Source organism: Diceros bicornis, chromosome 12, assembly GCF_020826845.1.
Source record: "Diceros bicornis minor isolate mBicDic1 chromosome 12, mDicBic1.mat.cur, whole genome shotgun sequence".
In the NCBI taxonomy this organism is placed as follows: domain Eukaryota; kingdom Metazoa; phylum Chordata; class Mammalia; order Perissodactyla; family Rhinocerotidae; genus Diceros; species Diceros bicornis.
Window position 1 is genome coordinate 56,221,395 of NC_080751.1, and position 14,621 is coordinate 56,236,015.

The window sequence follows — 14,621 nt, forward strand, 5'->3', positions numbered from 1 at the left end:
TCTCTGGCCTCTACAGTCGCTGTGACCCCAGCAGGGCTCAGGCATTTGCTTCCTCATGTTCCCTCCTCGTCTTCCCGAGGCTCCTTCCTGGAAACACTAAATGTGTTCCCTCAGCTGAAAAATTCCTGAAAATGCGCCCCAAGCCATACAGCCAGGTCTGCTTCCTCTGGGGTCTCATCACCACTCAGGGCTTCCCGCGGCGCCCCACCCCAGCCCTCCCTGACTCCCCTCCTCTCTACTCAGCAAACTGGCCCCTGACAGTGGCCTGCTTCCTGTTGACACTTGTGACCAACGAGGTGCACCCCAATCGCTTGGCAAGTCTGCACCTGGCGATGAGCAAGCAGAAGTCACAGCAGCTTCCTTCTCTGGGTCCCATTTTCTTGAATGACTTCTGCTGTTCCTTTGTGTTCACCTGATTAATATCGTTGTTCAACATCCCCCTTCCTCTAATGGTGCCATTTCCACAGTCATCTCCTTTTTCTCCTAATCTATCTCTCCTTCCAAAGCCAAAATCCTACCCACAGACCCTCAGGTGGATCAAACACCGCTTTATCCCAAGAAAACTGAAATGTTGATGGCTCCCCCAGCCCTCTCCCCTCAGCAACGTGGCTAATGAGTTGGGCCTTCCTGAGCTGGTTTATTTCCCTGCAGCCCAATAAAAGCAACTTCATTAAGAAAACCACACAGTCGGCTGAGCTGGAGGCATCCAGACAGCAGGAGCAGGAGCTGCTTAATGAGGCCTGCGAGAGGGGGCCAGGCTGCCTGTGCTCTCCCAGGGTCCCCGCTCGGGTCCTTCCTCCTTCTGTGTCCACGGCTCCAAAGTCCTCCCCAGTCCCTGCTCAGAACCCCCTCCCTCCTGCCCCTGGGCCCCTCCGCCTGCTCTGCTTCCTCCATCACCTGCCTGCTCCAGCTGAACCAGCAGGGATGTCAGGGGCCTCCCTGGGGCTTGGCCAGTCCTGAAGAGAGGGGACGTGAAGGCCATCTTCCTGAGACAGGCCCTCCCCACACTGGGCAGTGACCTGCCAGGCTGGCCCCGTGCCCCCCAAACCCTCAGTCCCCAGTCTGAGAGAAGGAAGCACAACTTTGAAGTGGCAGACTTGCAGGGGGCATCTCAGAAGCTCCCCAGGGCCTGCTCAGCCACTAACAACAGGGTTCTCTGAATCACGTTACTTCTCTGAGCTCTAGTTTCTCTGTCCATAAAACACAGAACACATTCCCAACCTCTTGGGTTGCTGTAAAGACTAAATGAATTAATGCATCTAAAGCATTCAGACCCCTGCATAATGAACAGTTCTTTATACATGGAAGCTATTATTACTATTACTAGTGTTATTTATTACTGGCCTATTGAGTAATCTGAATTTGGTGGGGTTTAAAAATGAAACTTAAAATCAAAAAGTCACTGCCTTCCACCTGCTCTGTCAAAATCTGCCTTGATACCATCTCTCAATGGCATTCTGAGCAGACCTCAGAGATTTCTGGTCATTTTCAAAGGCCACTCCAGGGGGTTTACTAATCCAGTCTGGTATCCTGTTTACACCTGATCTCCTCCCTTCTCTCAGGCTTGTGGTTCAAGACACAGAGTGGGACAAGGACGCCTGCTCAGGCCCTCCACATCCTCCTCCCACTCCAGCCAGGGGCAGGGGACATGGTCTAATCCTTGGTCTCTGCCATGGGCGTGGCCCCTTCTTGTGGTGTGGCAGCTTCTCTGGTGGGCTCCAACCAGCTCTGGAAGCCACCAGTGTGGCAGGCCTTCAAATGCTGGCTGTCTCACAGGACACTGTGTGGGTGGGCTCTGTGGAGACCAGAGCAGCCTGCCACACAGTATGGATTCCCAACATAGGAGACCTGGCTCCACCCCACCCCAGCTCCTGCTCCCAGGGGTATAGCCCCACAGCCTCATCCAAGCTGAGGACCCCTCCCCTGGCGGGCAGCCTTGGGTGGAGTGTCAGCAGGCAGGCTGGAGCCCTATTACCCTTCCCAGCACCCACTGGGCCACAGAGCATAAACCATGTACTTGACGCACCAAACAGTGGCACGCCAGGCTCCTTCATGGCCACTGTCCTTGTCCCACGGTGCTCTGTGGGTCTCCTGAGAGGCTCAGGGGACAAACTAGTCCAATGTCACTGGGAAGGGCCGGCCCCGTGGCTTAGCGGTTAAGTGCGCGCGCTCCGCTGCTGGCGGCCCGGGTTCAGATCCTGGGCGTGCACTGACGCACCGCTTCTCTGGCCATGCTGAGGCCGCGTCCCACATACAGCAACTAGAAGGATGTGCAGCTATGACATACAACTATCTGCTGGGGCTTTGGGGGAAAAAAATAAAAAAAATAAATAAAAAATAAAATAAAATGTCACTGGGAAATTACATGCCAGGTTCCCCTTCCTGCGGGTGCCTCAATGTCTCTGAGTTATTGTCCCAGGAAAGTGCCACAGAAACACAGTGCCTGGGATGTGAGTCTTCCCACCTTTCCCTTCCCCAGTCTTCTTTTACCTCCCAGGGAGGAGGAGGGCTGGTGTGATGGGTCGGGGCAGCAGGCCTTTGAGGAAGCCCTGAGGGAGGGGCCTGGCTCTGCCTGTTGGCAGCTGTCTTTAAAGGATGAGGCACTTGGTGCCTTTGGCCTCTGTTTGGGTCTCTCGTTGCCATTTCTAGGGCATCAGGAAAAATCCAACTTGACTTCCTGTTCATCACTATTATTGATTCTATAATGAAGCCAAGACAGAAGTGGTGAGGGTAAATCTAGAAATGGTTGAGTTGGAGCCGGGCTGTCCCTCCCCTGTGGGCCTGATCCTAATGTCACTAAACAGCTCACATCCGTCCCAGGGTGTTCACATTGCCAGTGTGAGGGGTGGTTTGATGTGAATGGGGGAGCCTGGACCTCCCACTCAAAGCAGATGTGGAACGAGTCAGATGATTCTGACAGGAGACAGCCAGAAGCTTACAGTTTCACTCTGCACACAGCAAAGACCAAGCTCACAACCCACAATCCTTGCTGTGCCCTGGAGCACACTCCACCCTGCTGGCACCACCCACTCACGAGTGCACCCCAGGAGTTGGGAGGCTGCTGTGAGGCAGTGGACGGAGCACTGGGCTGAAAGTCAGAAGTCCTGGTTAGTTCTAGGTTCTTCCACTTACTATATGACCCTGGGCAGGTCACCAGACTTCTCCAAGCGCCATCTTTGAAAAAGGAGTGGGCAACAATACCCTCACTACAAGGTAGTGGTTGGAATTAAATGAGATTCCAGGTGTGAATTTTGTCCCTGTGGAGCACTGGGCCAATGTGAGGGCCCACCTTACCAGGAATCCCCCTCTCCCTTCCCCACACCCTACCTGTCACTTCCACCCAAGGCCACAGCTGTCCCTCTCTCCCCAGACCTTCCGGTGGCCAGTGGCCAGCAGCATCAACAGCAATGAGTTGCTCGAGATACAGATCTTCAACTACAGCAAAGTCTTCAGCAACAAGTAAGTGTGGGGAGGGGCCCAGAGGGGCTGGGGGCCTGCCCTGCTCCTTGGGCTGCCCTCTCCTTTGGATTTAAAAGGGGGACCTGCACTCCTGCCTGCCCTGCACTGACCTTCAAAGCCCCCACCCCCCACTCCCTCATGTTGTCCTCAGAGTCCCCCAGCCCTCCCAACCCTTGTCAGCCAAGAGCACCCCACTGTCCTCTTCACTCCTTCTGTCCTCAGCCCCATCACAGCTTCCTGTCCCCCTTTTAAGTCTCCCCCTTATACCATGCTGGGCGACAGTTACCCATCACAGAGGTGAAAGTAATGGCTGATAACATCCTCCAACAGACCATTTGTAGCCTTGAGGGTAAACTTGTCACACCTGTGGAGGACAAGAGCCATGAGGCAGTTTGGGACGGTGGTTTAGTGGTCAGGCAAACCTGATCTCTAGGAGTCAGTCATCTACTGTGTGACCCTGGGTAGGTTACATAACCTCCCTGAGTTCCTTGTACTCACATGTGAAAAGGATAAGTACTTACCTCAAAGGGAAGCTGTGAGAATTCAATGAGATAGATGTTTGGTTGTTCATTCATTCATTCATTCCCCATTCATTCATTACTAAGTGTCTCCTGTATGTCTGAACTAGGTGCTGAGGATAGCGAGGTGCCTACCCTCAGGGAGCTTACGTTCTGCAATGAAGTGCGCCTACTACCTGAGCACTATTGCTGCTAGGGGTTCAGTAAGAGCAGTTCTCATCCTTCTCTCTGGGCAACAAGCAGAATTCAGAATGATTTGAACAGTCTGGAATGGTGGCTAAATATAAGAAATGTAAAGTCCTGTCTTGAGTTGAGAAATCAATTGCCCTTATACAAGCGAGAGGGGGACATGGCTTAACAGCAACCTGTCCAAAAAGGCATGGGGGTTACTGCTCACTGAGAGCTCAGTATGATACAACATGGGGAGGAGACTGCAAACAAAAGGAAAGCTGGCCTAATCCCAGATCATATTAATAGAAGTAGAGCAATCAGAGCAAGAGAGGCAAAGGTTCCAGGGTACTTGTGCTGGTTGGAGAGAACACCAGTAGACACCATCTTGTTGTTGACAGGGGGAAGGGACTTTAAATCTTTCCTTATGACAAGAGGATGAGAACCTGGAGAAGAAAATCATAGAGGACATGTTCATCCATCCACCCACCCACCCACCCATCCATCCTTCCATCTACCCATCCATCCATCCACTCAACCATCCATCCATCCATCCATCCATCCACTCTTCCAGTCATTCACTAAACATTTACTGAGCAAATACTCTGTACCAGCCAGACACTGTGCTAATCACTGGAGATACTAAGATGAAGGATTAACGCACCCTTCCTGCCCCCCAAGAAGATTTTCTGCCATGTGGAAGAGGAAAGAGAGATGTGTGCCTATAACCAGGACTAGGACTAGGCTACATTGCTGGAAGACAGCAGACAGCTAGAAGGTGGACAGAGCTCTGCAACCAATGAGCTGTCTTGGGAAGCAATGAGCTCCCTGTCACTGGGTGAAGGTGAGCAGAGAGTGGACCATGATGTTGTAGAAGGGATTTCTGAATCAGGAAGAGCTGAACCACATGGGCTTCAGGATCCTGTGGCTTTTAGTGGGAGCCCACAAGATCTCAACCCGAGTAGGTGGTGTAGGCATTTCAGGCCTGCTGGCAGGGCCACAAGGGAAGATGTTTAGGGCAGAGAGGCCTCCCCTTGGCCTCTCAGGGTATCACATCATTCAGGCAGCTGCCTCTGACACCCACAAGAAAGGTTGGTGAAACACCCTACTAGGGACCCCCAAAATGAAGCCCAACCTTCTTCCCTGGGATGAGAGACCGAGTGACCTGTGAGGACAGGAGAAACAGGAACAGAAGGACCACACACAGACCAAAGTGCATCTGGAAGAGGAAGCAGAATCAGAAGTTGAGGGCCAGGAAGGGCATCCAGGCACCCCAGCAGGGACCCATACGTAGGTGTCAGAGCATCCAGGAGCGTTAGAGCTCAGCTGGGGCAACCCTCACTGTGCAGATGGGGAAACTGAGTCTCAGAGAGGATATGGAGGCCACATGGGTAGACAGTGGCAGGGCTGGGGCTAGGATGCATGTCTTCTTACCTTCCTACTCCTCCAACTCCCAGAAACCAGAGTAAGAGAGCAGTGATGGTGGAAACTGAGCATGTGGAAGAGATTGGTAAATCGTTTACAATGAAAGCTGCTAGACCAATTGCTGAAATGCTCGAAACCCTTGAAAACATCAAAACTCTGGCTATAAACATATCAGAAGTGTTTGAGAAATTGATGACCGTGATAGTGAATATGCTGAAATTTAAGCCTTCAATTAGTTGTTCTAAAATGCCAACAAGAGGGAGACAGAAGGGGAGCATTCCTACACTAATTCTCCTCTTCTTCCTCTCACCTCACCCTCCCCGCCCCGACCCAAGGGAAGGCAGGGACCCCACAATGGGAGGCCTGGGCCTGGTGGGAGAGGGTCCTGCCATTTCCTTGGAAGCCTGAAGAATGTCCAGGGTGCTGTTGGTTGCAGAGCTGGGATTGGGAGAAGGAGTGGTTGTCTCGTGGGGAGTACGGGGCCATCCTGACACAGACCAGCATGGGGGGTCGGAGTGGGACTGCGGGATGCTTGGAGTCAGGTGGGGCTCAGGTCTCCCCACTCTGGAATCGGGGCTCTATTTCCCAGAGCCAAAGAAAAGGCCCACCTGGTGTTTCACAGGTCAGGGCAGAGGGGCTGTCAATGCCACAGCCCTCTGTCCCCACTGTGGCCCAGTTTGGTCACCAGGCTTCTTCCCATGGGTCAGCTGAGCTGAGGGGAAGCATCTGGGCTGTGCACTAGGCTTACCAACCAGCAAAGCCACACTTGTTGCTGGGCACCTGGCAGGCCCCTGATTGCTTTGTGGATGAGTGAGTGAAAAAATGTCCCTGTGGGGTCAGGAGGCAGAAGGTGTCTGGGGCGGGAGGGTCTGGGAGCAGGAGTCAGAGTGGCCCTTCCTCTCTGAAGAGTCCAGGGCACTCCAGGGTGAGAGCTGAGTCACGTGACTGATGCATTTGGGGAAACTGAGGTAAAGGAGGCTGGTGTGGGAAAGGGAACCTATGGGCCTGATCCCATCTCCGCCCATTGCAGAGAAAGGGACTTGTCCTAGAAGCGGAAGCCAGCTTGGAAACTGGCCCCTCACCCAGTGGTTCTAGGGGCTGCTGGGAGGAAGAGATGTGGTGTGAAGAAGAAAGTGTCCTCGTCAGGGACAAGGAGACCCTAGGTCTGCTCGGCCCCGCCTTGAACAAGGTCCTCCTTCAGGAACCTTGGACTTCTCAGTGAGGACAAGGTGTTGGGTCCCGGAACCTTGTGTGTCCCCTTCATCCTGTCCGGGACCCTTGAGGGGGGATGGCCTGGCCCAGGCGCCAGTCTCCTGGAGCTTCTAAATAATTCAGGAACCAGGAGAGCAGTGGAGGCCTGGCCAGGCACTTGACACCGGATCCCAAGGGAAAGCAATGAATTATTGACAGATCCCGGTGCCTGGCTGCGCCTCTATTGTGGTCAGTCTGTGGGCCCATCAATGGCTGGGGCCCCCTCTCTGCTGGCTAATTATCTGGGAATCCTGCCCCCGCCCAGCCTGCCCAGCCACTCTGCGGGGCGGCCCAGCCTCCTGGGCCAGCTGTGGGCCCTGTGGGGGGGTGCCCTCTTTGCAATGAGTAACCTGGATGGGCCTCATAAGGGAGGTTGTCAGAGGACGGAGGGTTAGGTCCCAGCTCCTTCACCTAACAGCCTGGGGGAAACTGAAGCCCAGAGAGGGCTCTTGCCCCGGGTCACCCAGAAGGGCCAGGGCAGGGTGGGTTTTCAACCCAGACCTCCTGGTCCCTCAGGCCAGGGATCCTTCCGGCAGAATAAACGGCCACACACCTCCACTTTCTAGGGAAAGAACCCAGCTGTCCAAGGGGCATGTGAGCCCACCCTTCCTCAGTTGCACTGGGCCGCACCCTCCCAGCAGCTCCTCCCTGCTGACCCACCCTGAGGAGCAGAGGCAATAGGCAGACCCCGCTGGACTGGACCGCCAGGCTGGACAAAGGGCAGCTGGCCTGCACAGGGTGGTCGCTGTGGTCATCACGTGGGCCAGAGCCGGGGCTTCCTTCCTGCACCAGCTCCTTCCCAGAGAATGTCTGTGGAGGGGGCTGAGGGGAGGCATTCTGATGGAAGCAGCATTTTGAAGCTGTGTTTTCATAGCAAGCACCCCTGGTTTTGCTTAGATGGTACGTTACAGACATGTAAAAAGAGCAAAGTCTTGTAAAAATGCTTTTCTTCATACTTTGCATAAGACCGAGATAACATCAATTGTCCATTTCAAAGAATACTAGTTTTCACTTTTGTTTGGGGGAGGTTGGGGGAACTGTGAGGAGTTAAAGCCCCACAAGCTACGCCTGGGGGTGTGGCAAGCCAATTCCTTTGGCCTTGCTAGCTCAGGGTCCCAGCCCCACCCTCTGGGCCATAGACAGACCCTGGCTCTGTGGGGCTGTGCGTCTGCCCTCAGAGCCCAGCCTGCCAAGGACACCAGCGCTGCGTGGGCTCTCCAGATGGCAAACCCTCCACATTAAGGAGGGGAGGAGGGGATGATATCACTTGAGTGTTCTCACCACCTCCCAGTGAAATGGGTGGTATTACTTCCTTTGGGGAGGTGGAAAACAAGCAAGGCTCAGAGAGGTTGGAGAACTAGCCAAAGTCACACAGCTGCCAGGTGGTAGAATTCCCCTTAGACCCTGCTAGGCAAACCCACCTCTATCTGACTCCAGAACCCAGGCTCCTTCGGCTGTCTACACTGCCTTCCCTTAGGAATGGCATGTAGTTTGTGTGTGGACAGAGTTTGGACCAGGGCATGAGGAGCAGAGGATTTGCCAGGAGGCGAAACTCGGCTTACTGTGTGATTGAAGCAGTGGCAGAATGGACGAGCAGTGAGACCAGCTGTGGAGTTGAGATCCCTGTCACTGGGCATCTGCGGGGGCTTGAGAGCGTAGGTCAGGAAGGATGTGTAGGGGACTCCTCCTTGACTTGTGCTGGACAAGCTCTCCTCTCAGGCCCCTCCCAAGTCTGAGGTCCGAGACTCTGACCTTAGTTAGCACTTGCGGGGGAATAGCTCCATCCTGCCCCCTGGGGGTGTCTTGTCACATTGCAGCATCTCTGCTGATCCTTGGGCATCCTTTGCGGTCTGGGGCATCCTCTAGGGAAAGAAGTACCTGAGTGTCCAGCACTCAGCAGGTGCTCAACCGGTCCTAGTGGAACTAAAACGGCCTGAAGTTCCGGTGGGTAAAGTGCAGCAGTAGACCAGGGTTCTCAGGGTGTGCTCCCAGCCAGCGTTAGCAGCATCACCTGGCAGCTTGTCAGAAACACACACTCTTGGGCCCTGCCCCGTCTGCTGAATCAGACCCCGGGGATGGGGCCAGTGTTGAGCTGGAGCTGGCTCTTACCAGCTCCCAAGAGCAGATGGTACACATCTCTCCCCCGTGCTGAGTTCAGTGACTTCACTTTGGAAGCCTGAAATTGGCCATGGCGGGAGTATTGACACGGTGGAAATCGACAAGAGTTACAAGTCAGGACTGTCCTCCCCCGCCCCATCCAGTTGTTAACAGTTGCCAGCATAACTGTGGGTAGGTGAGTCCCAGTCATTTGTGTTTTTAACAAGCCCTCCAGAAGATTGAAGTTTGAGAACCACTGATTTAGAATCAAAAGAGGTGAGGCTGCAGAAAGGCCAGTGTACCTTTCATGCCTATAGTCACCATTAGAAGGTCTACACAGCACAGAAGCTATAAGCCCACTGGCTAACTTTATGAAGACAGAACTGAGATTCAGGGCACCGACTCCAGGTCTCCGGCTGGGCACTTCTCTCTGCCCAAGCTGGGGAGAGGCCAGGACGCAGCAGGGGGAGGAGGCTTCCAAGGGGCTGGGTCTGAGAAGCACCTAGAAGCCTAGTTAGGCTGTAGAGTGGGGGAATGGTGAACAGTTTTGCCCTCAGGGAAGGTGGGGCAGCTGGCAGAGGGGGCTCCGAGCTCCAGAGAGAAGCACTTCATGTTCACCCACCACGCTGCCCCCGCCACTTCCTCCCCTCACACGGACGGGAGGCTTTTTATTTAAATAGTGTTCTCCCTTCACGGCGCTCAGGAAGGTGCAGACATCAAACACGTCTGTTCAAGTCAGAATTCGCCTGATACCTCGCCTCTCCCAGATTTGCCGCTAATTAGCTGCACCCCTTCCCACTTTCTTGGCCTCACCTTCCTCCTCTATGAATCCAGGTCGGCACCAGATGATCCCAAGGCCCCTCCAGCTCTCACACTGTGGCTGTCCGCTCAGCCTTTGTCCCTTCAACCAGAAATGGGGTGTATGTTTTCATCTACCCCACATGAGAACATCTCTCTGAGTACCCTGTTCTCTCCCAGAGCAATAACCTTCAACCCACAGGATGAGATGGGGTTCAAGGCACCTCAGTCAGCATTGACTGGGTGCCCACTGTTGTTCAGTAATTCAGCTGGCAGATATTGAGATCTCTGTGTGCCGAAAGTATCAAATAGAGGCTGGAAGCAGCCCCGCCCAGGAGAGGCTCACAGGACAGCAGCTCCCCTTGATAACGGCCCGACTGCTTTTGGAGTGCTGACTACGTGGGGCGCTCTGATAAGAACTTGGCACAGAGATCTCAGTTAGACCTCTAGACAACAACTCTGTAAAGTGGGGGTTATTAGCTCATCTAAGGAGAAAACTAGGACTGAGACAGCCTAAGTAAGTTGCCCAGGAAGCAGGTAACTTGCTAGTAAGTGTCAGAGCTGAGTTTCAAATCCCTGTCTCTCTGACTCCAAGACTGTGCTCTTCACATCACCGTGCTGCCTCTCCCCTGCTATGCAGCTGGAAATACGGGGATCCCACAATCGTGTGGGTCCTTGCCCTCAAGGAGCTTGCAGAATGCAGGTGTGGGCGTCACTACTGCCTAAACAGAATGAATGAGCCCGTGGTGTCAGTGGTGGGTAGAGGCCTCGGTCATGGAGGTGGAAGGAGGAGGAGCTGCTCATGTGTCCAGGAGCCTCTGGTCCTTCCCCAACAGCCTCCACACTGGGCAACTGGGGGTAGCTCTGCAGGGGCTCAGCTAAACCCCAATTCCACATCCCCGAGGAACACAAGGATCTACCATTGTACCCTGACCCCAGTCTGTGAACATGCCCCCAGGGTGCTCACTGCCCTCAAGCTCTCCCAGAGAAATAGATCCTATACATACAACCCCACACAGTTGTCAGGAGTCACATACCTTCCTGGACACGCTGCCCTGGCCAGGACCAGCCCTGGTGCTGGGCCAGCTTCTCCAAGCCCAGCCTGGAGCCTGATCAAGCCCTGCCTCTGTCCAGCCCGTTCATCTCCTTCCCAGCTAGTTACAGCCTCTTGGGATGTCAGCCTTGCTCCTCACTCTGGCCTCTTCACGTGAAACCGCCATGTCCCCTCTGCCGTTCACAGGCTGATCGGGACCTTCCGCATGGTGCTGCAGAAGGTGGTGGAGGAGAACCACGTGGAGGTGACCGACACGCTGATTGATGACAACAATGCTATCATCAAGGTGGGTGTGCCCCAAAGAGTCCCTGGCCTTGCCCATTATGGGGTCACTTGGGGACCTACTTTACCTCCCCCACCAGCATAGCATGGTCTGGCGAGCACCCTTCGTAGATGGCAAGGTGAGGCAGGAGGAGGAGACTCAGGTCAGACTCTGCTGGAGCCCTTCAGCCTGGTGGCCATGGCCAGAGCCCTTGGGGCATGGCAGGGTCTGCTGCCCCAAGGCGGACATCGTAGCCCTTCCTGCAGTGAGAGTGCAAAAGAAGGGCAACTGGGGGATGCTCTCCCGTCTCCACCGAGGGGGCCTTCCATTTGGACCCAGCTCAGGGATCACTAAAGAGGCCTCTCTGGTCATCCGAAGGCCATACTGAGCCCTGCTGGCCACTCCAGGGCACGGTCATCATTCTGCATGCCTGTCTTGGCTCCTCTCTAAGACTAGCCATTGTGGGAGGGCAGGGACCTCATTGTCTATTCCATTTGTCATATCTCATCTCAGCACTTCCAACGTGAGCACATGTACTACTGATGCACAGTCCACAGGCACTCAATACACATTCTCACAAAGGAAAGAAATAAACCAACCTGGATGCCCAGACCCCAGATCTGCTCTGATGCACCCGCTCCCTCGAGCTCATTCATGTGCACGCAGGGGCAATTTGGTATGGTGGTGAGGAATACAACCCCTGGGTACAAACCTTAGGCCACTGGCTAACTGTGTAACTTTAACAAGTTACATATCATCTGCAAAGTGAGCAAAATTATAGCATCTACTTCACAGGATTGTTCTGAGGATTAAAAGAATACACAGAAAGTGCTTAGAACAGTTAAGCACATAGTAAGTGCTCAATAAATATATAAAATAATATTAGCTATTATTTCCTGACCACAGTTTACCCATGTGTAGAATGGAGAACCGTGGTTCTTCCACTGGGGGCCTTTGTAACGTATGGCCCTATGTAGTAGTCAGCAGAGTAGCCTCAGAAGGCTGGGCTGCAGCCACAGGGAGCCAGAACAAGAAGAGCCCTCTCTGAGAAGTGCCAAGGGTAGGGCAGAAATTCCCATGGTGCCCTCGTGTCTCAGGACACTTCCTTGCTGAGAACAGGAGAGCATTTAGGGCTTCTCGGCTTGGCCCCAGCCAGGCCATTCTCTCCATGGGCAGGTGCAGGCAGGGAGGCTTCTTGAAGTCAGGGGGGCTTGGGTCTCAGCCGCCGCAGCAAGGGGAGAGGGGATGCAGAACAAGCTACGGACATCAGTGGGAACAGAGGACTTGGAGGAGAACATAGATGCCTGGAGAAATAGCGTGTGAGATGAGAACAGGAAGTGAGATGAGAGAGAACTGGAGAAGTGGGCAGGGATGAACAGACAGCCAGCTCGTGACCTGTATTTCTAGAATCAGACTTAGGAATTCATCTGAGGAAAGGACTTACAGATCATCTAGCCCACCCACCACCTGCCCATTTTATGAATGGGAACCCTGAAGTCCTAGATAGGGAATGGATTTGATGAAAGACAGACAGCTGGTCCACAGCAGAGCCACCAATGGACCAAGTGCTTCCAATTCCAGGCCCCCATTTTCCCACCACAACATACTTGGTCACACCAAAGTGTGGTGTGAGCCATACTTTGGCTCAATGGAAAAGACCTGGGGCTTAGAGTTGGCCCTCCTGGGAGCAAATCTCAGCTCCAGCACTTCCTAGCTGTGTGACTTTGAGCAAGTAACTTAACCTCTCTGATATGTTAGGTAGGGTGGGTTGAAGTGTTAAGAAGATCAAATGAGTTTACATTAAAGCATCTTAGCATGACGTCTATCACAGTGAGGGTTCAGAAAATGTGCGCACCTTTTCCTTCCCTGGGGAAATCTAACGCTGGGCGTTCATTGGCGCATGCATTGAGTAAAGGCTGCCTGTGTGGGTCACAGGAGCAAGTCACCCCCAGACCCGTGAGGAAGGGCAAGTGCATCTGGGAGCCTTCCCAGTACCCGTGTGGGTTGAGGAAGGGGCTAGAATGAGTCTTCCCTGTGCACTGGGGAGAAACTAGAGCTGAAAGGAGGTAAGTGGCCCAAGGACACAAACCAAGAGGCCGAATCAGGATTCTCAAGTGCACGGCCTAGGCCCAGGTTCGGGGCTCCACTTTCTTCCAGAGAAAAGCCCAGGACACCCACAGGTCCCTTCTTCTCCAGGGCAGGAGGGTGGGTGCCAGGTGAGCAGGAAGATGCTGACCCTGCATCTTTGGAGGCTGTCCACGGCCTGGGCTCCTCTCCTGAAGGCCACACTCAGCTCATGTCATCACATCTCCAACGAGCATCAGCAGTGAGGGGAGGCCAGCTTATTTCCGGCAGGCTGCCCCTCATCCCTGCAGGCTGACCTGGTTCTGAGGACGAGGGTGTGACCTACTCATTGGGAACCCTGAATGATACTCTTAATTACGTATCCAGTGGATTCACAGAGCCCACCCCCAGCCCAGGCTCAGCAGTCCAGGGCGGGGTCCCCCTCAGGGAGGAGTAGAGCCAAGTGCAGCAGGACCTGGAGCCAGAGCCCATGAAGTTGACTGAGTCTGTCTGTCTTTCTGAGCCTCTGTTTTCTCATCTGCAAAATGGGAAAGTGGGGGAGGATAATACCCACCTTTCCTTCCTCCAGTGAGTTAAGGTTGTGAAAGCACTTGTAAACATCACAAAGCAGTGGAGGGTACCAGGTTATGATTGTTTCTGCTGGCCCCGCTACTCACCACCCGCCTCTCTCCCTCCAGACCAGCCTGTGTGTGGAGGTCCGGTACCAGGCCACAGATGGCACAGTGGGCTCCTGGGACGATGGGGACTTCCTGGGGGATGAGTCCCTTCAAGAAGAAGAGAAGGACAGCCAGGAGACAGATGGACTGCTCCCCGGCTCCCGTACCAGCTCCCAGCTGCCAGGCGAGAAGAGCTTCCGGAGGTAACAGGCCAGGCCCTCTGGCTGCCCACTGCCCCTAAAGAGACAGGGAGGATGCCTGGGGCCTGGACCCCTGGGAAGTCCCCTCTTGGCCTGAATGGGCTGAGAGGACAGGGCTGGGGTGCTGGAGAGACATACAAGAGGCAGGAGGGTGTTTCTGCAGCTTTCGCCCACCTGGCCCCCCACTCTGGAACTCACTGGGGAGGCAGCAGGGTGGCTGGGATCAGGCCAAGGGGCCAGGCCTCCTCCTACCCTGAGGAACACAAAGTTCCAGGAGGCTGAGCTCTAACAAAGGGGAAGAGACTGGACCTCCTGCCTCCTCAGAGAAAGGGAGAAGCCCACAGGAGGAGACCCTGACCTCCCTGGTGCAAGACCCAGCAGTGCCTTTCCAGCCCCCCGCAGCCTGGCCTCCAGCCCAGCCCAGTGAAGGCGAGAGCGGGAGGCCTCTTCCTGCCAGAGAGAAGACAAAGGTCCTGGTTGGGACCTGGCCTCTCTTCTGTTGAGAAGAATGTATCCAGGTGCCATCAGGGTCCAGGATTCACACCTGCGAATATCCTGCCACACACCGATATCAGAAGCCGTGTCCAGGCCTGCTCATTCCAAATGCACTTTTTTACAAAAAAGGGAATGCAGTTGTATTACTCTTAG